Raw genomic sequence first — 26,954 nt, forward strand, 5'->3', positions numbered from 1 at the left:
ACCAGGGGGCGGGAAGCACAGTCACAACTGATACCGACCAGTCGTCATGAAACGCATAGCGAATTTTAGTTCTACGATTTAAGCCGACTGCCTTACCGCCAGAGCTGAGTTAGACGTCAACGGAGGCGGTTGGTAAACACGAGAGCTAGTGAAAAGAAGAGTTCGTTTGATTTGTTTCAGGTAAGCCTATTTGCTTCAACTATATTAGAATGAAATACATTATTTTTGCTTTCATATAATGTTAATGGATCCTTTTGACGTTTACGCTACTTTAAACTGGTCTTGGACAATTAGCTAACGTTAGCTTTTGGGGTAAGCAATGGTTAATGAAATGTTAATTTTATCCATGTACAAATTAATTTAGCAACGCTTTTTATCCGAAGCGACTTAATTTGGTCAATTTACTTGTTACTTCAGGGCTAGTCTCCCTTAGAGCAACTTAGGCTGAGATTTTAACTCACAATTTCCAGGCTAGCATGCTAGCCTGATTCCTTAACCGCTACCGCATCCTCTGTAAGCCAGAAAATAATTGAGATGTGTTCTATGTAGTGAGATACGTGTTTGTATGTTAAAATAATGATTTTATACAGTTAGCAGTCTAGGCGTTTATCCAAGTATCAAATGAATCATGCCTTCTCCCTCCCTTCACTCTAGAATCTTTCGCCCTCAGCGTGCGCCATCTTGACTACATAGCGGGAGGGAGCATTTTCAAACTCGTGGTAATCGTGGTTGAGAAAACTGAAGCAGCAGCAATGGAAAACACACTTTACAGAGTTACAATCTAGTTATAACATAAACAGTGACAGATTCTTTGTAGTGCTGCAGCGATTAGTCGACTTATTCGACGTATTCCACCATGAAAATTTACAGAGCCGTATAGACCGGTTTCAGGTCCCTAACAATGCAACGAATTGGGATGTTGGCGAGTTATTTATGTTGTGAGATACGTGTTAGTATGTTAAAATAACGATTTTATACTGTCAGACGGGTATCCAAGTATCGAATGAATCATGCCTTCTCCCTCCTCCCCAGTCTCTTCAGCCCCAGGACCGAGGCGTTGAGGTGGCGTGAATTCGGCGTGCCCTGTCTGCAATCCTGCCTTTCAGAAAGGTAAGTGTAAGTCTTGTAACACTGTTTAGCCTATGTTTCTGATATTTCCTCAAAAACCAAAATATATTACATAAAGGTGTTATCAGTATGGCTGTAACGATATACGATTCGAGCCCGAAATCGCGACATTCATATCCACGATACTGTGTGAATGTCGCGGTGTGAAAAGGCAGAATCGCGACACACCCTTTCTAGTGTTTCACGCACTGCTTTGCAGCTTACACGGCCGCAAAAGCAACCCACATCTCCCGCTTTACTTATCGGTAGTCTACGTTGTCCAAAAACAAATGAATAAATAATAATTTCATACCTCTCCTTGCTTTCATTGTAGACTATGTGTGCAACTTTACCAAACAGTATACTGGTGCGAATGACTTCTAACCATGTCAATGTCTGTCTACAAAATACACCGCAACATCGAGAAACATTACTGGTGCAAACCATAGAATCACGTCGCGAATGCAGCATAAAAACTACACCTCCCATCAACGTTAGCAGTTTCGCGTTGTGACTCGCTAGTAGTCGCTTCAAATCAAAGAGCTCGCAGAAAAAGCGGAAAGTTAGACTAGCCAGCCAAGATGCAAAGATTGAAGAAATTAGTTCTTCTATCCACCGAATTCATTGGATATAGGAGGAACAGGATGAGATTCTGAGAATGCAGTGAGAGAAGGAAAGGTAACCTAACATGCCTTTTAGCCCAGTTGACGTATTGGCTGCAATATGCAAAATATAGCTGTAGCGAACCGGCACAAAAGTAGCCTCCCGTAATACTCCCATTTTATTCAAAGGTAGAACGCTACTGACAACTCCAGGCTTCCACGCATGCTTGTTTGTTTACACCGACAAGCTGAAGTGCAAAACGAAAAGTAGGCCTAACGCTTGCCTACTGCCCCCATCAATGCAGATATTTCAAATAAAAACTAAAAGTATAAAACATATATCCTTGATTAGCCTATGTTGGGTTTTGTGGAAGAGAAAATGGACTGTTTTAGTAGTAGTATTAGGCAGCATGCAGTCAGATAGGTCACCATGGGCATATTTGGTTTAGCTATAGATGGATTCACAAATAAATAAATTGGCCTACATTTGGCAGGATACTTGATATACAGGCTAAATGCAAATATGGCAATATATTATATTATTTTACATTAACAAAATGTAGGAAAATAGAACAGACTGAAAATAAAGTATGCACTGATCTTTAAAATCCTGTTTCCTGTAGCCTAAATGTTGTCAGTCATTCTTAATATTCATGGTTGGTGCACTGGCATGTTTAACTGTTAGCTGCAGTATAATGTTAGATTATGTGTAAGTTAAGTACAGAACCGACAGTGCGCCCAAATTTTTGTCTGTGCTCCTAAATATTTTAACTTGGGCGCACAAGTGCTCCTGAAAAAAAATGTTAGTGTAGTGTATATAAGTAACCCCCCTCTCCTTGCCCCGTTCTCTCTCGCGCTCCCTCCCTCTCCTGCTCAATGAACACGCGCGACTTAAATAAAACATTCACAATCGTGAAAGCAAGGACGCATAGAAGACGACTAGCTAAATTACTATTAAATCCGCTTAGCATCATTAACTATCATTGCTGCACATATTTGTTTAAAACTCTTGCATTGAAGTTGACTGATCATCTCAATACCAACGTTTCCCAAAAGGGCCTGTCCCAAGGAGAACAAGTATTATCTTGAAACTTCAACACACATGGGAAAACTGAACAGTCCAATCAGTAGACTATGATAGGCTAAACTAGCCAACTATGCTAAATTGTTTACAACATTTCCAGGCTTCAACCAGACAGCTGAATTAAAGAGGTAGAGTTGTAATAAAAAATAGTAGGCCTAGGCTATAGGCTAATCTGCATAAAGTGTGCTGTCATAAATATCAGTCATTCAGAAAAATATAAAGGATATAAAATAAAAGATATTTAATAAAATGTCTGTCTTCAGCCCCAGGACCGAGGCGTTGAGGTGGCGTGACTGGCGTGAATTCGGTGTGCCCTGTCTGCAATCCTGCCTTTCAGTAAGGTAAGTGTAAGTCTTGTAGCACTGTAACAATGTTTCTGACATTTAAAACTCAAAAACCAAAATATATTACATAAAGGTGTTATCAGGATTAAAATTCTCGTTCGTATGACGGACAATCGTCATTCTTGAATTTCCCCTGGGGATCAATAAAGTATCTATCTATCTATCTATCTATCTATTTGGAAATTCGAGTCCCCGGTGATGCACTCATAATCAAAGATAACTGTCTCTCTAAAAGCTGAATGTGGAACGCTGTTTTTTTGCTTAAATTGTTTGAACAGGGATAGAAATAGACATTCCACTTTGTCTTCTAATTTGTACCCTCCATTTTCACATTTTTCAAATTTTCTTGTTCCAAGACTAAGACTTGTCATCTTTCTCAAACAAGATTTTTACATTTCCAATCTAGTGGAAGCATTACACACTGCATCACAAATCATTCATTCTCAAATTCAACTCAAATCATTACTATCTTGATAATGTTGAGTAATGTCATTTTTGTAAAGGAAGCATTAGCCAAGGATTGTCATGTGTGCTGATTTGCCTTTCTTGTCTCAACAGGGGCAGTAAGGACAAGATCCACCCACCACCCAGTGCATGCTACATATGTGTGTGTAATAAATTGAGAGGGAAAGTGTGTGATAAATGAAATTTAATAAAGTAAGTAAAATTTTGAATTTGTGCTTCTTTTCTGAAATACATTAGTACAAGGTTTTGATTTTTAGATAATTTATTCCAAGATGTTGATAATTTAACACTCAATATACATGATCAAACTACTGGCTACTGAGTTCAACTAGGGGTATTGGATGTTACTGTTTAAAAAGCTTTATTAGTAATCCTTTATACATTTGACAATCTTAACTTTTTTTAAGCTTGAAATTCTGAACAAATACTGTAACTCCTTGATTTGTTAGTGACATTGACTATATAGTACAAATGGGTGCCAGACGTAAAATGAGCTGGTCCGCATTTGGCCCAAATAAGGGCCGCAATCGGCACTATCGAATACTCATCTGGTCTGGATCTGGCCCAGATCATTATGATAAAGTGCACATTTTGGCCCAAATAAGGGCCGCAATCGCCACTATCGAACACTCATCTGGTCCGGATCTGGCCCAGATCATTATGATAAAGTGCACATTTGGCCCAAATAAGGGCTGCAATCGCCACTATCGAACACTTATCTGGTCCGGATCTGGCCCAGATCATGACGATAATTTGCACATTTGGCCCACATTTTCCGCCAAATAAAAAACACATCCGGTTCAGAGCCGTCCCAGAGCTGGGCCAGATCATGAAAACGGATGCGGAACGGTATTGGCCCGTTGTGCCAAAAGACACCGGCCCAGGTCCGTTTCGTGAATCCGGCCCAGATCTGAAGGTGGATCCGGGCCAAATACATTTTGCTATCTGGGTATAGGCTACCCTCTCTGTCAATAAGATCAAAGTTTCTGAACATGAGCACCAAAAAGATGAACAATGTGTGGATGCACTTTGACCAGGAGAGCAAAACTCTAAAGGCTAAATGCAAGTACTGCAAAAACCTGGTTTCAAATCATGGAGGATCCACATCCAACATGAGAAGGCACTTAACGAAATGAAGCACCCCACTGCACTGCTTGAACGTAGGACTGAATTTCTTTGCGATTTAGCAATACTGACTCAAGTGACTCAAGTGACTCGTTCAACCCGGATCAGTTTAGTGAGTGACTCAGAATAACCCGGATCCTTAAAAGGAATCGAGTTTGACAGGCCTAGACTGAAGTGAAAAGTTTTTTTCACGACTCATCTTCAAGTATCCAAAATATTTCGCGCCATAAACCCCTTAACCAATCATATCAAATTGAAGCTTATGTTGTCAGCATTACGGGGAAGATTTCAGAAATAAAATCAGTCTTTGGACAGCTGAGATATTAGATGATTGGTCATCGTTAAACTTTTAACGAAATTAGAACGGTCGGGCTTGTAAGGGTTAAATGTTATTCTATTGCTATAAGTCGCTTTGGACAAATGCATCTGACAAATTAATGAATGTTATCATACTTCTTGACACACCATGCACATCGATATTTCATACATTGTGTCTAACCTAATTCTGAAGCTGATATAATGGATTGGAGGAATGTAAAATTAGCTGATGTATTTAAATTAATGAAGAATACAGAAAACAGGATCATGATAACTGTAATATGTTTGTAGAACACCTGAATGGGCACAGTGCTGAGGATCAGAGATGAAGATGTTATCCAACAATGTGTTGTTCTCAGTGGTGGAGGTAGTAATGAGATTTGTGAATCCTTTTGACTGGAACAACTCATAGATTGGCTTCCTTCCATTAGTCAACATGTCCTCATTAAAATCCCCACAGACTATAACTGGACTATCAGCAATAACATGTAAAGACTCCAGTAGATGGCAGAGATTTGGCAAAAATAGGTTTGTGTTGTAATCCGGCGGTCTGTAAATCACTGCAGTTAATAGTGGAACTGGAGCAACAACATTCAATACCAGGAATTCGAGATCAGTCACACCCTGTATGTATGGCACGTGATGGGCTAGAACATGGCTTTTTACAAACATAGCAACTCCCCCACCATTTTTCTGTGCAAAATGTGAAAGAGTAGTGTATGACACATGTCTATTGCGCTTATACATTTGATAGTTCTCCAACTGGATATTTTCTGGGACAAATGTGCCAAAAAGGTGTGTTTCAGTAAAGCACAAAATATCTGCGAGGCACAGTTCATGATGTCTCTTCACGTCATCGATGTGGGCTGACAGTCCTTCAGTGTTGGATCTGTGATGGATCAGTGTTAAAGATGGTGATCTCAGAGTGGGGAGGCAGTGAAGAAGGGGCATGGCGTTTCCAAAGTCAACTTTTCGCATACTGTCCACGGAAACTGTGACTTCTGGATCAGCATATATTTGGTTTTCATCAAAATCAACTATGCATAGACCATGTAGTGAGGTCGTTCTGCTGAGAGCAACGTATGCCATACCAGGTTCAAATATACGCTGCAATGAGACCACTGCAGAAACGGTTGTCATGCCTTGACATTTGTGTATGGTACAACCAAAGGCTAGAGTCATTGGAAATTGGTGACGAACCACACCCTTTTTACTAAGAGGTTCCTCTACTCTTTCAATGTACACCAAATTGTCCGGTCCTTCTGGTCCTATATTGCAATGTCTTTGACCTGCATTGGGACTGTCCAATTCAACACCAAGCATTTTTACAAGTGATCTGCCATCTTGGTCGTGATAAACAATTTTACCAATCTTTCCAAATGAACCATTCACCAGTCCATCTTCCACATCTATGTTTCTCATGAGCATCACACGTGCACCTTTAGCAACTTGTAGTCTGTCTGGTAAATCCCCTTTACGTCCTTCAAAAGGTGCTCTCTGCCTTTCCATCTGACCAGTTCGTAGATCTTTCTTATAGTCATGTGCATCAATGTTGACCAGTTCAGAGTATAGAGCAGATATTGTGTTTGAATTGTGTTGGTTTACTTGTTTATTTGTAGCAAAAACATGCAGAATGTCTTTGGGACAGTCATCAGGTTGACATATGGCCTGGCCAAGTAGAGCTCTGTCTGCTTCAGATAATGCCTCTCCTTTACGTTTCACCCTTATCCTGTTGAGCAGCTCAGCAAATGGCACATCGTCTTTCTGGCGCATGATTTCTGTGAGAGTGACTACTTGGAATCGATCCTTCCAGATATCAAGAACATGATCCTCAAACACACAGAGAGGTTTGGCTTTACCGGGGGGACTTATCTGGTTAAAATCACCACAGGCCAGGATTGAGACTCCGCCAAAGGGTTTCTTGCTGCCTTTGATTTCTTGCAGTCTCCAATTCACATATGCAAAGAGTGATTTTGATATCATGGACACTTCATCAATGACAATTATTTCAACATTGGACAAGGTTGCTCTCACTTCATCTAGACGGTTTCCAAGGCACTGGTAAGGTGGTTTAAGGCTTATTGGCAGTTTCAGGACAGAATGCAGTGTCTTGCCAGATATGTTAAAAGCTGCTGTGCCGGTAAATGCTGTGAGAAGGACAGTGGACATGGACATGTCTCTTTCCTCCGTGATGCGGGGTAACTTGCGGAGTATCTTTGATGCCTCTGTGTAGATGCATTTGATAAGGTGAGATTTGCCAGTTCCAGCTCCACCAGTGACAAAGTAAAAAAACTGATCGGCACTCTGTCCACACACTCGTCTAATGCACCACTTACGCACTGTATAGAATATAGATGCCTGCGTTTGATTTAGATTTTGATACATGTTACGGACTACAGTAGGGTCTATTTGAGGAGCCTCAAACATTGGTGCTGCACTTCCTCAGCCGAAGAAGCTCTGTCTCAGGTGCAAGTGTTGTCCATGCATCCTCCATAGGTCCATTTTCTTCTATGTTCCCAATAGCTTTCTCTATTGCATCACTGTTCTTTTCAAATTGTGACCTGTTCTCTCTCATTATAGTCTCTTCCAGGAAGACGTATAGAACCCAATGTGTAAAATGACTCATATGTTGGAAAACCTCTGGGTTTCAGCTGTGAATCTGAACGATAAGGGAGGTACAGTTTGAGCAATGTGCCATAGAATTTCTCTGGAGCTTTTTGCTCAGAAAATCGGGCATATCTGATAATGGCAGGCTTTCCTTTCGTTTGCTTCTGAATGAAGCCCATTTCATTTTGAAGTGGCAAAACCTTTTTTCCTTGTTTCTGCCTTCCATACACAACTATATAAGTGAAAGCAAACTCTGCCATAAACATTGTCGCAAACTCTGGTGTATCTGGTCTGTTTTTGTATTTGTCTGCCATTCCGGACATCCGAACATTCTCTGAATCAGGGATTCTGTCATTCAGGTACCTTAAAGGGACGCTCATTTTCAAAGCATTGTCATCAGTGGGTATAAATATCACGTTTCGAGAGCAAGACTTCAGTTTCAAGCTACAGACTCGTGCAACAGCCTCTTGAACACTAACCTCTCTGTTTTTGGAGTATGCTTGCATGATTTGTTTCATTTCCTCACAGTCAGAGGTATTGGATTGAGAAGTATCAGTGACAACTCTTTTCAAATACTCACTCATCTCATGTTCAGCTTTGGAAATGTATGACAAGATGTACATCAGACAGGAATAAGGGTTCAGGATGAACTGAATATCAATGTTTGCATTCCAGGCCCTTAACAAATGTTCATTATAGCCATTAATCCAGCAGTCCTTTGGTTGACGTTTCATTACTAGCACGCTGGATGTTGTTAATGAACTGACACAGTTTAGGTATTCCTCATAGCTTAAGTTGCATTGGGCAAGTAGCTGTGGGATGCTTTCAAATTATGTTGTTGAATTATTCAGCAATTCCCATAAAGGCCTCAGCTTAGTTTTGGCGTCTTCAGGAGACATGGAAGAGCGGTCATGATCAGATTCATCGTCAGATTCGTCCATGAGCTCGGCTGGCATTGGGCGTGTTATAAATGTGCTCTCGACAGGCTGTTTCGGAAATCCAAACCGACAGTGCTTATTTCCTTTCTTACATGACTTGGAGTGCCGTTTGCTGTGGGTTTGCACCTCTGTCACTATTTTGAAAAGCTCAGGGTCTGTATTTGGGTCAGGCAGCTGACATGTTATGTACTTGTCCACAAATTCACACAAGATAAGGTTAATCAGAATTCTACGATATGCCCGCTTGACAACGGCAGAGATAGAACTGGCCTTCATAGCAACCAAAGATCTGAGCTGTGTTGCAATGTGAGGCAAAGTATAGAAAGGTGATAAAACATACAGAGACAGGTCAAGAAATATAGTGCAATGTAGACAGTAGTATACAGTTGATTTACAGACGGTGGTTTAGAGTAATATGAAGTATTCCTTTATTCTGAGGTAGGCTACATCAATAGGCTCTCAAAACAACCCCAAACAGACATAAGGTCTTTATAGAGCAAATCCATATAGATTATTTGTCAAATAAACCAGTAAAACATAATTTGTCGGATGGAATATATAACATTCACACTCATAGCTCATATTTTTTAAATAAATCAGTGAAAAAGTATCCTGACAAACAAGCAGCTTTTTAATGCCTTGGTCATATTTCATAATTTCAATTCCTCTGTAGGTTAGCTGATAGCCCAGTTTGAGAGGCGCAAGACGCGTGACATTATTTATTTTTGCAGCCAATCACTGCTGTCATTTTATTTTATTGATTTGATCTCAGTCATAGAAGCTAAATTCGAAGGCAGGCCAAAGGTAAAATCCAACGAACCGCATTCAACCCGCAAGCCAATTGTTGAATAGCCCTCTCCTAGAGCTTTTGAGATATTGCCACTGCTCCAACACTGAAAGGCACTGTTACAATGCCTGGATCAAGCCAGGTTCAGCATAGCGTATGCCACTGTCTGCTCACGTTGGTGACCGGACCAGGGCAAGCACACTTTCTAGTCTAGTTGTTAATGTTTTTTCTTATTTAATTTTCAGGACAACTGGGATTCTGGGTCTCCAAGGTCAGGGGACCATAGACCTTTATATCAAGTGGCAGGGGAATGAGATTTGTAAGAAGTTTCTTTTCATTTCTGTTTTAAATGTTCATGCACATGTTCATTATTGTTCAATGTTTTATTTTATTTCAATATTGCCATTGTGTTAATCATTGCTCTTTAAAACGTGCAAATAAGGTTGGTTATTTTTTTTTACCGTATTTTATCAATTCACATTATTGTTCCATCATGTTAACTTTGGATAGTGTAATGGCGTGTCATCCATTATCCCTAACTTATGTTGTGCCTGTTTTGTCATGTTCCTGTTCACCAAATGTCTTAAATACAGACCCAGCTCTTTAGAGAGCATCTCCTCTCATAGCACCACTTAACCCTTAAAGGTGTAGGTTTTTGAACATTCTAAGTTCCGCAACAATTGAAGGTTGTTGGTTGGTAAAATTCTATGTTGAATTCAATGAACCCAGATATTCTTTAGAATGTTAATTTCCCAACATTCGGTACTCCTTTAAGGGTTAAAACAAGTCTTGCTGATCCTAGCACTTATCAGCCGTCTTGAACTGACACTCAACTGTTTAAAAACAGCACTCACTGATGCACTTATTCTTACTGTACTCTACCGTTTTTAAATTGTCCTAAAATTGTTGAGAGAATTGCTTTAAAACTTACCTGTTACCATGTTGTTAGTCGCTTTGGTTAAAAATGTGCCAGCCAAATGTAATGTAATGTAATGTAATTGTAATATTTTAGACTATGGGTGATTCTATTAATGATAATTAATAGCTAAAAAAACACAGCTAAAAAAGTACAGTACCTTTACTGTAAAATTAATTCACAGTAACTTACTGACAACAATTGGCCAATTGGTAAATACATAAAATACTGTAAATAGAAGTACAGTACCTTTACTGTAAAACGTATTCACAGTAACTTACTGGCCAATTGTTGCCAGTAAGTTACTGTGAATTTTACAGTAAATTTTTTACAGTGCACCAGATGAAAAGACAGAGTGGATTTGTTACAGCTGTCATGAAAACTTGAAGATGGGGAAAATGCCGGCCATTGCTCTAAACAATATGTTAGAGCTATCACCAATTCCTCCAGAGCTCAGTAATCTTAATATACTTGAAAGGCACATAATAGCACGGTACATACCATTTGCAAAAATAATCAGTCTTCCTAAAGGCCAGCAGAAATTAATACATGGTGGAATTGTTTGCGTACCTTCAGACATAGAATCAACAGTCAATGCTTTGCCTAGACCTAGTAGCCAGTCGCAACTTTTAAAAGTGAAGTTAAAAAGAAGAATGAACTATACAGGGCATTACCAGTTCCAAACTGTTGACATGACGAAAGTATTACGTGCCTTATCAAAACTGAAAGAGATGCATTCAGAGTACAAGGAATTTTGGGGATGGAATGAATAGCTTGGCAGATGAAAATGACATCAGTGCTGCAGGGGAGGTTGATCTAATGGAGACTGATGCAGTGGATGAGTTTGACATTACTGACCCAGGACATTCAGAGATACATAGTGAAGGCAATCAGCCTAATAATGAAACCCATGAGTTACATGATAACCAGGATTCACTTGACACTGAGCAGGACACAAGTCAGCAGAATGGTGGATGCTCAATAGATTCATGCTTACAGCCAGCTGATATTGCACAGGAAATGTTAACCTTTCCTAACAGTTCCTAAACTAGAGGCAATGGCTTTCCCTGTGCAGTTCCTCACTGGAATGAACACTTTGGATGAAACACAAAGACCAATGAAATTATCACCAAGCAGATATTTCAATGCACGTCTCTTTTGTGTTGACAATCAATTTGCTCTCGACTCCAATTATATTTTTTTCGCACAATTTATCGCAGAAATGCATTTGGCAAAGTCTTCTATGTCTATTCAACTGCGTAAAGGAAAACCTATGACCAGAGATGGACGCAAAATAACTGCAAGAATGCTCCAAGACAAACGTGAAGTGGAAAAACTGGTACGCAACAGAGATGCCACTCGATTCATGCAGCCTTTGAGAGGAACACCTGCCTACTGGGAAAAAACCCTCAGAGACCTCTTTGCAATGCTTCGCCAGCTGGGTACCCCAACATTCTTCTGTACATTTAGTGCTGCCGAAATGAGATGGCCAGAGGTCATACAAACAATAAAGGCACAGCAAGGAGCACCTACTCTTGTCACCAGCACAGCCCATCGGTGAGGTCATAGACTACTTTTTTCGAGTGGAGTATAAAGCTAGAGGTTCGCCTCATATACATATGTTGGTTTGGTGTAAGAACGCACCTGTATTTGAGGAGGAACCAGATGAGAATGTCTGACAGGCCAAAAAAGGGGAAAAAAATGGTCTGATTTTTTTCGTACTTTTCAGATTTTCTCAGTTTTCGCAGTCAGGATGAGAGACAGATTTTTTTCGTACTTTTCAGATTTTCTCAGTTTTCGCGGTCAGGATGAGAGACAGATTTTTTGACAAATTTCAGATTTCATATTGTCCAAATTATTTTTTATTTCATATCTAGACATGTGAAATGCATGAACTATGGCAAAAGAATTGGAAAAAAAAATGGTCTGATTTTTTTTTTGTACTTTTCAGATTTTCGTAGTTTTCACATAAGGTCCGGGGTAAGGAAAAAAGACAGATTTTAAAAAAATTAAAACATCTGAAAATTATTGTCCAAATTATTTTTATTTCACATCTAGACATGTGAAATGCAAGAACAAGGGCAAAAAAAGTGGAAAAAAAATTGTCTGATTTTTTTCGTACTTTTCAGATTTTCTCAGTTTTCGCGGTCAGGATGAGAGACAGATTTTTTGACAAATTTCAAAATCTGTCAGATATTGTCCAAATTATTTTTTATTTCATATCTAGACATGTGAAATGCATGAACTATGGCAACAAAAATGAAAAAAAATTGGTCAGATTTTTTTAGTTTTCGCGGTCAGGATGAGAGAAAGTTTTTTTTTACAAATTTCAAAATCTGTCAGATATTATTCAAATAATTTTTATTTCATGTCTAGACATGTGAAATGCATGAACTATGGCAAAAAAAGTGAAAAAAATTTGGTTTGATTTTTTCGTACTTTTCGTAGTTTTCATATAAGGTCTGGGGTCAGGAAAAAAGACAGATTTTTGAAAAATTTCAAAATCTGTCAATTATTGTCCAAATTATTTTTATTTCACATCTAGACATGTGAAATGCATTAACTATGGCAACAAAAATGAAAAACAATTGGTCTGATTTTTTTCTTACTTTTCAGATTTTTTTAGTTTTCACGGTCAGGATGAGAGAAAGTTTTTTTTTTACAAATTTCAAAATCTGTCAGATATTGTCCAAATTATTTTTTATTTCATGTCTAGACATGTGAAATGCATGAACTATGGCAAAAAAAGTGAAAAAATTTGGTTTGATTTTTTCGTAATTTTCAGATTTTCTTAGTTTTCATATAAGGTCCAGGGTCAGGAAAAAAGACAGATTTTTGAAAATTTTCAAAATCTGTCATTTATTGTCCAAATTATTTTTATTTCACATCATGTGAAATGTATGAACTATGGCAAGAAAAATGAAAAGAAAATTGGTCTGATTTTTTTCGTACTTTTCAGATTTTTTTAGTTTTCGCGGTCAGGATGAGAGAAAGTTATTTTTTTACAAATTTCAAAATCTGTCAGATATTATTCAAATTATTTTTATTTCATGTCTAGACATGTGAAATGCATGAACTATGGCAAAAAAAGTGAAAAAAATTTGGTTTGATTTTTTCATACTTTTCAGATTTTCTTAGTTTTCATATAAGGTCTGGGGTCAGGAAAAAAGACAGATTTTTGAAAAATTTCAAAATCTGTCAATTATTGTCCAAATTATTTTTATTTCACATCTAGACATGTAAAAATGTATGAACTATGGCAAAAAAAGTGAAAAAAAAAATTGGTCTGATTTTTTCGTACTTTTCAGATTTTGAGAGGCGGTTAGAGCCGAAACTGTACTGTACCGTACTTTTGTCCTGTCCTCTGTCTTGCGGATGTTGCGTACTGTCTTGTGGCACTGTCTTGCGGAAGTTGCGTACTGTCTTGTGGCACTGTATTGCGGTATCAAAGATTCTAGACAGATCACGAACAAAGCTATTTTTTGTCTTTATTTGTTTCGTTGGAAAATACAATTTCAATGTCGGGATGTTAGGAAGACATGTGGCTTGTAGAAAGTGGGTTCATAACTTACAACGCTGAATGTAGGGCGACGTCTGGCCAATATTATTCTGCTGTAAAACATGTTTTTTGTTTATCCAGCATTGTCTTGCTTAAGTTACGTTGTGCCTGGCAGAACTGTCTTGTGTAAAGGTGTGCTAGGTGTGTAGCGCTGTCATGATGGTTGTCTCGTGGAAAGTGTAAAGTTAGGTAAAACGCCAAATAAAAACACAAGTATCCGTTGTCGACCTCAGTTGCTTTGGAAATGTTTTGTTATGCCACCTAGGCCTATTAGGCTACCTTCCACCTCTTTCTGTTCTATTTGTTATTAACTTGTAACCAAGAAATATATAAATCACTTTTTACTTACAACAAATAGCCTACGTATATTAAACACTTAATGTATATTGTTGATATTCCACAAGCAGCATTAGTTCAAGTTCAAGTAGTTTATCGTCATGCATGCATAAAGGGAAATATAATTAATGAAACTCCTTGTGCCAGCAAATTTTTTAAGAATAAATAATAATTGTTTAGATAATTATTATAGGCAAATGTGTAAATATTTAGGCATCTTACCAGGGGGGTATTCCAAGTACGAGGTTTAGTGACAAACCTGGGTTAGTTAACACAGAGTAGGTGGTAAACCTCCTAATAGAAGAGCTGTATGGCTTCATTCTCCTAACAAAACAATACCATAGGGCTCTTGTTGTAGGAGGTTTACCACTTACTCTGAGTTAAGTTACCCAGGTTTATCACTAAACCATGTACTTGGAATACCCCCCAGGTCTGTTAAGTCATAGGATTGCTTAACCAAATGTTGTAGCCATCCATGGGTAGATGATCACAAAAACAGACAACTGGACAGTTTTGGAGAACACATTTTAATTCTAAACATAAGAACAAAAAAGCTTTGTAAACAAAAAAGCTTTGTAAATCTAAATACGGAAAACCTTGCATGGTTCAGTTCTCTCTCAGAACAAAATACACCATAAACTTAACACCAAAAAAAATCAAATTTCCCCAGTACACACATATAGTAAATAATGAAATGAAGATAATAAATTGAAATCCAATAAGACATAAATAAATAAATAAAAAACTAATACATGAAAAAAGAATGTATAAATACAGAAAAAAACAGCAATGGTTGTTACTCCAATGCCGGATGCATGGACATGAACCTCTCAGCCAGAAACCTGCAGAAACCCTCGTGGTTCGTGACAATGTTGATGGAAACCTTCAAATGAAAACAGATTTCAAATTGGAAATAGCATGAGAATGTAGTGACAATATGCATGTTTGGTATGGTTTGGTTTATTTATTCTGGAGAAACCACACTGATCATAATATGGCATGGCTTTTATATTCAAATTTCCTTACCTCAGGCATCATTACGTCGAGCACAAGGTCAACATCTATGACATCTTCATCACAGATTATGGCAGTCTGTATCATTTTTGCCAGTTTCCTGGACTAATTAGGGCCACAAAAGAGAAATGAATCTTAGAACGAAAACTTTTTGCATTACTAATTGTATGTTTACTTAAAATAGTTGTTATTCATAACAAGTGCATTATTACTACATAAACTGTAGTTCATAAACTGTGTGTTCATTTTCAAACAGTGTATTCATATCAATCAATTTTCTATGCAATCTAATGCTTTTCGGATGTCATCTTCAAATTTCTTATTTGACAGTTTATAGACGGTAGGTATAAACAAATCTACATAAATACATGTAGATTACACAATACTTTTTTCAAAATCATTTTTCAAACATTTTCGATGCTGAAATGGCTATTTGCATGACGCAAACGCTGACGAAGTTCCAAAGATGCGGCCGGATGTTTCCACAGAAACATCCTCGACGACTTCCGTCTGCCACATTGTAGCTCTTCATAGATAGTCTGGACAGATTGAATGGAGACCATTACACAAAAAAGTGTTTACAGTCTGTTTCTACATTACTGTGTGCTTCTACATTTTTATTCCGTCGCATGTACTTGCCCTTATCTCCCCTTGCTGCATAAGCCCCTCCATCCCATTCTGATGGAGAATCCTCAGAGTCCTACGAAGTTTAACAATTTGTTAACATCAAGTATAATACTACATTACTAGAGCACTTGTAGGGGGAAACATATAAATGAAGCCACATACGTATCCACATTCAGTGGCAGTTTCCTCCTGCAGCCGCATGTAAATTGGCCTTTAGGGGCCACAACGCCTGCACAATCTGTGTGCAACCATCCTTTACAGGACTCACACTGCACCCACATCAGATGTTCCACTTCTGGATACATTTTGCTAGGTGTGAAGAACACAGTGATAATCCAAGATTTAGAAACCCAATGCAACTTTTATACTTATATCACAACATTATGATCAATGGAATACTGACCCTCCACTGTCCAGCTTCTGAAACACACACACATTAATGTCCTCCGCCATACACCGATGTGCTCTGTCCTCCACACTCTTGAAGATTTCCTTGGTAGAAACGACATGTCCACAAAAACATTTATTTGCAATTCATTAATTAATAACTAATTTCATGCCCGTTTTAAGGATGTTCAGATCTTGCATGGTTCCTGATAGTCACCACTACATTCTTCTAAATGTGACTACATGTGACATTCTTCTGAAACACCTTTTGACCACAGCTGTTCAGGTTACCTGTAATTCAATGTGTGATTTCACCTGGTGGTCACAGGTGAATTTAAGTCTTCAGTGCCATAGACATGATCTACCCATCATGTGCAAGGTCATGTAGTGAACTAGCCTTGTTCATAACATACTCTTCTCAATTGAAATTGAGAGTGGGTCTAAAAAGGCATAACAATTTTTCCCCAACGCACTGTTGCACACCATAAATCATTGAATCGTAATACTCAATGACTCATCTCATCCAAACCACCCCTTGCCTAACCATTACCTCTAGCAAGACGTCAGAAATCAAAGAAGTTGAATGATAGCGACGGAGATATTCCAGCTGAGGTCCACCCAGTATCTCTTGCCTTGGTTTTATCCCCCGGACTTCCATTTCAGCCATCTGTGTTCACAATAAGGGGAAATTAAGTGATGAGTTAAACTGTTTTACCTTTCCCCAGTTCATCCAGCTGTTCTCCGAGTCTGACAATGACACTTTTAGCTCCAGCTCATTGAATCTCTTATAGGAGAGATGCTAACGGTCTAATCGGTTTCAATGAGCTGGAGCTAAAAGTGCTACTGACAGACTCAGAACGGCTGGATGAACTGGGGAAAGGTTGTTTAACTTGAGGGGAGGTGGAAAATGAGTGTATTTCTCCAAATGGTGGAGTATCGCTTTAAATTATAACAAACAGATTAATAATAATTCTTAACATACCGTACAGACAAAGACGCCACAGTTCTGAGAGTCCCTTTGAAGCCACTGCTGTGGGTACTGTATCTCCCACTTTGAAAGGTCCCATGTCCCCTGAAAGGCCTGGCTGTATTTGAAAACAGATGCATGTTTTCCTGTTCTTTTTTGCATAGAGCAGAAATAACTTCAATATAGCTGCAAGCAGCATTAACCCATTTAAGCCCAATTTTTTCCCAGACATGCAAATATGCAAATCATGTGTTATTAGCAACCCTTTGAAGTAATCAATAAATATATTTTTTTTTAAATGTAGAAAAGTAGATGAAAAAGTATAAGTATATATACTCTTTTGATCCCCTGAGGGAAATTTGGTCTCTGCATTTATCCCAATCCGTGAATTAGTGAAACACACACAGCACACAGTGTACACACAGTGAGGTGAAGCACACACTAATCCCGGCGCAGTGAGCTGCCATCAACAGCGGCGCTCGGGGAGCAGTGAGGGGTTAGGTGCCTTGCTCAAGGGCACTTCAGCCGTGCCTACTGGTCACCCTGGTCACCTGGTCACCGGCAACCCTCCGGTTACTGGTCCGAAGTGCTAACCACGGCTGCCCTTAATAATATGCGTATACTCAAATAAAAGTTGCTCAAATTGTTTTTTGTTAAAATAAAGTTATTCTGACAGGATTTTACAAACTAATATGAACACTGAGACCAATGGCAATAATAAATATGAAAAATATGTTAACATTGTTTATTTACCAGGAGCTTTGGCTCGTTAAAATAGAACCATGTGTATATATCTGTGTGTGTGTGTATGTGTGTGTATCTCTCTGAGTGTGTGTGTGTATCTCTCTGTGTGTGTGTGTGTGTGTGTATATATATCTGTGTGTGTGTGTGTGTGTATCTCTCTGAGTGTGTGTGTGTATATATCTATGTGTGTGTGTATTTCTCTGTGTGTGTATGTGTATATCTCTCTCTCTCTCTCTGTATCTCTCTCTCTATGTGTGTGTGTGTGTGTCTCTGTGTGTGTATATCTATCTGTGTGTGTGTGTGTGTGTGTGTGTGTGTGTATCTCTCTGTGTGTGTGTATCTGTGTGTGTGTATCTGTGTGTGTGTGTGTGTGTGTGTGTGTGTGTGTAGGTGTAAAAGTATGTGTGCATCTAGATACAACATTCTATCCCACTGGTCACTATTGTGACCGTTAACATGTTTACTCATTTATACATTCTGAACCTGTATGTTTCAAGTTACCTCAATATGCCAATCTCCCAGTTCTTGGGGCAAGGGTAAAGGCGCAGAGAGTCATACACTCTGATCTGTCTCTTGTCTCCATCTAAAACCTGAGATTGTGGTGGAAAGAAGAATATGAGCAAAGCATAGTAGTGCCAATATGTACAGCCTATTATTGCATTATTCACATAGTCCTGTACAATATAGATTTTTCACATTTACCCAAAGAATGAAATGGTTTCCACTCTCAGGTGTTGTACCACCAACAACTCTGGGGAACAAAACAACCATGTCTTGTTGAAGGCCCTGCAAATACGATGAAGAGTATAAAGTCATATGTATTACAAATTAGTCATTTCTGTTGTGTTTCAGTGGTAATTGGTTTGCCAAAATGGGTAGATAAATAGATAGATAGATAGATAGATAGATACTTTATTGATCCCTAGGGTAAGAGTAACACAATGTTTCAAATATTCAGAAAACAGATAAATAATATGTTTATTGGCATAACACCTCAACGATGCTCTTGTTACGTGCTGTTACCGCTCCAATGGTTTCGACATCACGCCACCAGCAAATAAATTCAAATGTAGGGAGGGCCATGAACTGTACAACATTTAAAAAGACACTTTAATTTGTGTTAATACATACGCACGCACAGTATGCGCTTGCCTTATGTATTCTTACCTTATGTCCATCTGCTATCTGAGTAATCCTGCAGTTTACGATCTGTGGTAGTAATTCATTATTCATTTATTTTTGCTGACAATTGACAATGCATTGATCTTACAATTTTGATTTCTAATGGAAATCCAAAGAAACACTTACATCATCAGTTAGCCAAGGTAGAGCAGGTAGATCATTCTCTGACAGATTCTCCAGATATGGGAGAGGCAGAAGTGACTGAAGATCCGGTAGTCTTGCATGACATAATCTGAATTTGATCAGTGGCTGTTGTCCATTTTGTACCTCCTTATGCAATTGCACAAGCTTTTCCTTTGTATAGAACAAATTGTTATCGTTGACAGAGTTTTTGATAGTGCACAACTGTACTGTATCGATGTCATTTCTCTTTTTTAAGCATGGTCATCAATGGCCAGGACACCCAAATTGGTATTCTCAGTGCTGTAGTGACACTAACATTGTGGTGTGGTTCGTGTGGGCTACACAAGTTTGAGTTAATCAGACACAGCAGTGATGTGATATTCTTTTAACACCTCCCTGTCACTATCATACTGAGTATCATTTCCAGAAAACAAAAACAGACCACAGAAGATTGATTGTGTAATGACTAATGTTGGAGCCATTTGTGGTCATTAGATTCAAACCAGTACTTGCTCTGCCACCAACAAAAACATACTACTTTTAAATGCAAGTTATTTGACAAGGCCACATGTTTAACTTACACACAGTAGGTTAAGTGGACAGTCAGTGTTATAACATAAAAAACATACCACGTTTTCTGCCAGAATTGGGAAGAGTTTTACAGAGAATGGCATGCCTCCCTGACTTTCAGGACTTTCCTCTGTCTTTGCTTCTGGGGCTGGGATGTCAGCATCACTGAACGCGGTTTCATCTGGCACTTTCGTTGATGCTCCATCTGTAAAAGGGAAAAAAGATTGGGAATTGTAATTGGCAGTATTGTACAGTTTACAGCATATTGTAACATTTTACAGTATACCCTTACCATCACCAAACAGGCATATTCTACCATTTATTCCAATCGCTGCTTTCCCCTTGGAGAGGCGGCACATTTTCTCAAAAAAGGTATTGTTGACACGTTGATTGTGTAAGTGATAAACTAGCCGCAGCATGAACATATAATGTATATCCTTCAGCTGGCAGAGAAAATATTGTGAATTAGAGAGCTCTTTGTTCATTTGCTCAGCCATGGATGTATTCAGGATGCCAGTGAAATCGGGGAGAAGATCCAAACTTCTCAGTTTTTCCTCTGGTCTCTTCTGGTTCCCTTGGTGGAACCTGTCATACACTGAGAACCGATGGAATGTTCCTGTAATGGGATGTGGACGCCTCATTCCCATGTCCACCACTGGTGTCCTCTGTACAGGCCCACCAAGTTGTTGAATGTTTTTAATCCAGGGAAAAGACAGTTTAAGCTTCTTCTGCTCAGCCAATCTTATGTTGTCCAAGGTGGCCTCGCATAGTCTGCCATCTGAGGGCTGGAAAAACTTGTTTTGTTCTATTGTTTGTATGTCGTGCTACTCTCCCAGCAACGTCTGAAATGTAGATGGTCGGTGGAGTACGCAGGCTCAACAGGGCATCTGCATGGTCTCTTGCAGACTCTTGCCACCAAAGTGGAGAGCAGTAATACACCACTGAGTGCATACACCCAGCATGCAAGACTCCACCTAAAGTACAATAGATTAAGTATTAGTATTGCATTAATTTGGCATGTCCAATAGTCATCGTTGTTGATATCCTTACCGCCTGTCTTTTGAAGCTTAATGAACATTTTCGGATAGATGTCTTTGTAAAGAAGCATCTCCTCAAGTCTGTTTAAGATTTCTGCCTGTGTTCCCTCAGCTGAGACTCCCAATTCAGCACAGGCAGCAACCAGTTCAGCCTTTTGGGGCTGGTGAAATACATGTCCAAACAAGTCATTTTTACACACAGGACAAGTATTTTGCAATAATGGCTTAGTCATTAAAATTACAAATACCTTCTTTGAATCTAAGACTCTGAAAAGTACATCCTCCATTGGTAATGATGCAGTTTGCGGTCCTGGATCACTGAGGCGTTTTGACAACCCTTTAAGCACCTCTGTCTTAGGTAGGAGAGGTCCCACCCTGCAGGATTCTCCTACCCATGGTGCAAAAGCAGAGTAGGCAAGGTCCTTGCAGAATGGGTTCTTTGACCTTGTGGCTATACATAAACAAAGACAACTCTTTCAAACCAAGCCTTAAGACATATACAACAAAAGAGTTAATTTGACTTCTACATTCTGTAAAGCGCCATGATACATGTGTAATGTTTTGGCGCTATATAAGCACAATAAATTGAAATTGAAATTGAATTTCAATTTCACAATTGGCATCTGTTAGCCTGGGTTTTTCCATGCTGCCTTACGCGCGTGATTTTATTCACGCTGCAAGGCAGCCTGGATTCCATGGAGCAAATTTTCGCCTCAGTTAGGGGACCAATCACAGAACGGAGGGAGGGCAGCAAGACGATGACGACACACCGAAGCCGTTATGAGCTACGTACAGACGCATTTGATAGACATTCGTAGCGCCCAATAAACGGCTCTGGGCATTCGTAAACCACATTTCAAATACGAGAAAATTAATGTCTAGTTCCCAGACCCCATCTCAATGAGATGAGGTCTGACGTTAGCCAGGCTAGGCATCTGTGGCAATACTGCACCATCACAGAAGCCTTCAGCAATCAATTGCTTCTCCAGCTGGTTCCACCGGTCCTCGACATTCACAGTAAGATCAGCTGCCCGAATATCTTCTGGCGATGGTCTTTTCAGCAGGTTTACTACAATGACAGAACAATGACAAACTGTGCAGTCATGTACAATGATAACACTGACAATTATAGAGCAGTACAATACAGCATAGCGGTACACAATTTGACAGCCGCTTTGTCCTGCACATTCGATCCGCATGAAAACATTGCGCTTATCTATGTGTCCATGTCCTATGCCGATCTCTACTTTTGCAACTCATGTAAGTGAGTATGTGTGTGTCTTTGCTTCTGTGTGAATGTATGCTCGCTCATGAGTATGTGTGTGGAGGTGTATCACCATCTATCTACATGTTGACGTGCGTGTGTGAATGGGGGGGGGGGTGTTGAGGAGGTGTACCTGTTTGTGCTTCTAATCATTTATTTATGATATACACAATTCCATTGCAAAAAGGCTACTAACCTGGCAAATCAAAAGCTACTTTCCAGTTCGCATCAGCGATCAGAACTGGCGGATGATCCCCACAGCGGTTACAAGTGAAGCTGTATGTGTAGTCAGTCATTGCAGAGAAGTGGAAGAAAGCCTTACGGAGTGTGTTGTGATGGATTTTCACCTCCATGTGCTCTTCCATCATGGACAGAAAGCGGCCTACTGCTGTATTGTTCTAATGTAAGACAGAGGGTAAGGCCATATAATGTGTTAACGTGTAATGTGTGTACAGGAGTACCCAAGTGCAAAACTTGTTGCATGCAGAAACTTCAAAAACATACACTTTATAATCACAAACTACTTACAGACAGGACTCCAACAGATCAAAACAGGAGACAATCTGACAAAGGGTAGAACAGGGGGGTAGAAATACACAGACTAACTAACAGAAAGACAGGACTGGACCAGACGAACAAGACAATAACTGGGAACAGGTGGGGGCAGAAAATGGAGGGGAAACTAACAAGAATGATCACAACATTGACAGGTAGGGGGAGTCAAAACTAACAGTCCAGGTGGGGATCCTGACACGCGCAGTTTGAAAAATCCTAAACTAAACTACACATTCTTTCACTAAGTGACATGGGTATGTGTTATGCGTTATGCAAGTGTGCAGTTGAAAAACTATTTCCCAGACACATATTACTAGAGCTGTGATGTATACCGTACCTTCACTGCAGTTGTGAGCATGGAGCACAGAGGGATCGACAGCAGGGTTCTGTTATTGAAGTTGTGGAAGCCCATGCGATATTCTTGGAATCGCACCTGGTTCCGACAGATGGGGCATGATTTCACTGCTACAGTGACACCTAATTAAAGAGGATTACATGTCAGCAGGAACAGTTATACAGATTCTATGTCATTTCAGTTATCTATATATCATGGGAAATATCCCTCTCTTCACTGTGTACAGATCATACACAGTGCCTTTGTTTGTCACCGCTGTGCAGTCTGCAAGGTCAGGTGGTGTAGGGCCGGGCAGTAGGGACACACCACCTCAATTGGCTCAAATTTGTCAGGAATGGGCTGAGGCCTCTTTAACTCAAGGGGAATCACCTCAGGAATTTTCTTTTCACGCCAGAGATAATCTGTCATGGCTATAATCTGGCCGTTGGTGAATTGTTTCCCCGAGTAAACTTCTTCGTCAGAAGCACCCTCAGTCTCACTTCCTGTTGTGTCCCTTTCCTCTACTAGCAAATCTGGTCGGCACTGGAAAGTCCACCACATAGCGACATATATGTGGATGCAGCGGTGGACTTTCTTGGTGCTGCTGCAGAGGCAGGACCATTTCCCCAGCTTGTCAAAAGTGACCCGGGTTCTGTAGAACAAGCTCCACGCCTCCTTTACTCCCGTGTATACGGAGAAGAAGGTGTACCTGCCTGAATATCCATAATCTTCATAGAAGATTGGATGAACAGTGCAGGCATCCTCCGCACATGCTCTCGCATGTAGGTTGGTACTCGCATGTAGGTTGGTACTTGCCTCACACCCTATCATTTGTGAGGCAGTGGACTTGCATAGATGGATTGGCACTTGTTGTCCCCTCGCATTTTTAGCTGTTACAAAAATGCCCCTCTTGATGTCTACACACACTATGGGCTCAGCTGTGACAGCATGCCTGTCTCGCTCATGCCGCCTGGCAGTAGCTGTTGTAGCAAACACACTGTCACAATGGTGGCACTTTATTTTGTTTGCTGAAGCTTCAGCTGAGGAAATGTCTTCAACATGACTCTTTTGAAGTTCTACTTGCTCCTCTGAAAAATCAACTGAAACAATGTACATGCGTCAAATACCGCTATACTACTTAAAGGATGTTCTGTAGACAAGGTATGGAAGTGCAAAACTTCATTGAATGTGTTCTGTCAACTAATATTATCAATATAATGATTATTAAGAGCTTACAATAATTGAAGAATGCAGGGAAATGTAAGTGCACAAAATAAAAGAGAAAAAAAACTTACCCTGAGGATTTTTTGGGGCACCCAGAACACATCCTGTCATTAAGTAATGTGGAATCGTTAGTCTACATGATGATATAAAACATATTGTACATTTATTTAGAAAATGTAATGCAGTTTACAATGCCATTTACCATGTTTTTGTAAGTGAGTCACAAAATTATTCTGCCTTGCAATTATTTTCTTGCATTTCGGGCAGTGCCAGTGGCTGCGGCTTGTGTCCCTGACTTTGTCACAGAGACAGGGGATTGTGAATTTATCTGTTGAGAAACATTTCATTGCAGTTCTTACTTACTAAGACTCAAAATAGAATTATTTTGGTAGCAACAACATCAACATGGCGGAACAATCCCAGCCCCACCACTTAGTGCTCTTGCAGCATTATTCTCCCCCATCTACTCCTCAGTGACAACAACCGGAATGTGAAGTTGTAGGGTGGTAAATGCTGAAGAGAAATGAAATGGAAAAGCATGGGCTTACCCTCTCCATTGTCCTCATAATGTATAGCATATCTGACATGCTTCTTTGTCATATGTATAGCCGTAGCGGCTGTCTTTATGCGGCAGTATAGGCAATCACCATCTGCGGGGATGTCAGCTGGTGACATAAACTCGTGCTGCAATCCTGAAAACACCCAAATTACATTGACTATATGACACAACTCAATGGTACAATACCGCATTACAATTTAATAACAGGGTGAAAAAAGCTTTATATGTGTGAAGGACATGGGTGCACTTATTTAAGGGGTGGGCAGTGTGACAGTGTTATCACTATGGTAGATTATGTGCTTTGACAACCATACCTTAGAAAGACTGATCTACACTATGCATAACATTCAGTGATAAATTCTAAAAACTATAAATCAATTGAATGAATACCTTTATCACTGATCTGAGCCATGGTCTGGAATGGAACCAAAAAACAAATTCAGGGAATTAGTTAGTATGAACTGTGTTGAAATGTTATATTTGTACAGTAAACATACACTACACAGTAGAGAGAGAGGGAGGAGGGGGGACAGTAGTCTCCCTACGTGGTCTCCCCACCATCTCTCATCAAAATAGCTCCACATCATCACCTACCCTTCATCGTATCTCATGATTGCCATGGGGTACTTTCCATAAGATCATCTCTCAATGCAAAACAAACCAATTTGCACAATATTTTTTATTACTCTTTTTAGTCATCTTTAGCATATGTACAGGGTATAAACGTATACGTGCAACTGTATGTACAGTAGGAGCAGACCCTAGAATGACTTTGTAGGCAAGCATTAATGGCTTGAATGTACATAACATTGGCCTATGTGTCGTGGTCAACAAAAGTAATGTGATTTCACATGCACTGAGACATAACATATCCTGTAGGCCTATTACATAGGTCAACTTATTGTACAGCACTATGTAGGCCTGCTATTAAGGGAAATAATATGGCGATGTCTTACAATCGGCTGTTTGCGTAGTCTTACCATGATGGTAGCCTAAGTAGTGATGTTTGATAGCATTAGGCGAATTGTCTTTCATAGGAGTAAAGGCGTAGCCTAAGAGAGTTAACATTTTAGCTAACTTTGGCTATTAGTCCACGTGGAATTATGGATCATGCGTTTAGGATAGGCTACTTGACACATTCTTGAATTTGTTACATTATTTTCGTCTTGGCATGTTAGCTGTAAATTCGACACACTGTATGTTATACGTGCATTTATCATCACCACTCACCTCCACACAAGCCAAGAAACACCGCGGGCCTGACTATCTGCTTGAAGTGACGACCGACGGCCTGAATGTGACCTTTGTGAAAGACACGAACGGCGGGAGGTAGAGCGCACCGAACGCAACTATTCAATCTGTCACCGTTTGCGTCATGTTGCAAACAGCCATATTTGGGCTATATGTATATATGTATGTATACTGCTATATTTATTTATATATGTATGTATATAGCCTATGAATGTATAGTATAGCCTAGGCCTACTATGTATGTAGGCCCTATGTTTTAAAGCACTCCAGTAACAATGGAAATTTCTTTCCAGGAAGAAAAAGGGCAGGGGCTTAGATCTATGGTAGAATTTAGGAATGATGCTCCTCAGTGTAAAATTAAGAATTATTTTGGGATGTCGAATTAAAATTATCATTATCTTAAGACAATCTAGAAAAAAAAGGACAGGACTGGAAAAAAGTGTTGTTTGGACATATTCTGCAGGGCAGGTGGTACTGCTTTCAAAACATGTATAATTATGAAATTAAATCATTGTTTGTCATTATCAATCATTTGTTATTTAAAATGTGCAAAATCTTGTCAAGTTACCATAGCACTGGAATATTTCACAGGTCAGAGAACATAGACAAATTTAAAGTCTAGAAAAAAAACTGTAAAATAGAAAAAAGAAAGAAAAATAGCAAACTCAAGTGTTGCAATATAAACTTGTGAATTCAAGTCCTTGTGCTGTCCTTGTGTGAGCAAAGGAGTGTGTGTAACCTTAGCTAGTCGTGTCTCCTCAGTTGATGCCTTTGAGCACAACTAACTTCTCAAACAGTGTTGCATTCAGACTATTTTTTATATATATAAAATATTTGTTTATATTTTATAGTTGTTATGGGGCCTGTTAATCATTCCAGCTTGACCATGCAAGGGTGCCACAAACAGACAGAGACAGACATTTCGTGC

At 39.4% G+C, this 26,954-nt stretch overlaps 2 long non-coding RNA genes across 2 annotated transcripts; one reads left to right on the forward strand and one right to left on the reverse strand.

Annotated features, from left to right (window-relative positions):
* The first annotated feature begins 655 nt into the window (after window positions 1-655).
* Window positions 656-3,775, forward strand: LOC125311652. Its single transcript, XR_007196502.1, has 3 exons — window positions 656-1,110; window positions 3,057-3,134; window positions 3,696-3,775. It is a non-coding gene; the product is annotated as an uncharacterized LOC125311652 (long non-coding RNA).
* Window positions 3,776-18,627: 14,852 nt separating this feature from the next.
* Window positions 18,628-19,322, reverse strand: LOC125311305. Its single transcript, XR_007196464.1, has 4 exons — window positions 19,236-19,322; window positions 19,095-19,136; window positions 18,921-19,013; window positions 18,628-18,713 (listed from the first exon to the last, which is right to left on the reverse strand). It is a non-coding gene; the product is annotated as an uncharacterized LOC125311305 (long non-coding RNA).
* Window positions 19,323-26,954: the final 7,632 nt, after the last annotated feature.

The sequence above is a fragment of the Alosa alosa genome, chromosome 18 (genome assembly GCF_017589495.1).
Source record: "Alosa alosa isolate M-15738 ecotype Scorff River chromosome 18, AALO_Geno_1.1, whole genome shotgun sequence".
Lineage (NCBI taxonomy): Eukaryota > Metazoa > Chordata > Actinopteri > Clupeiformes > Clupeidae > Alosa > Alosa alosa.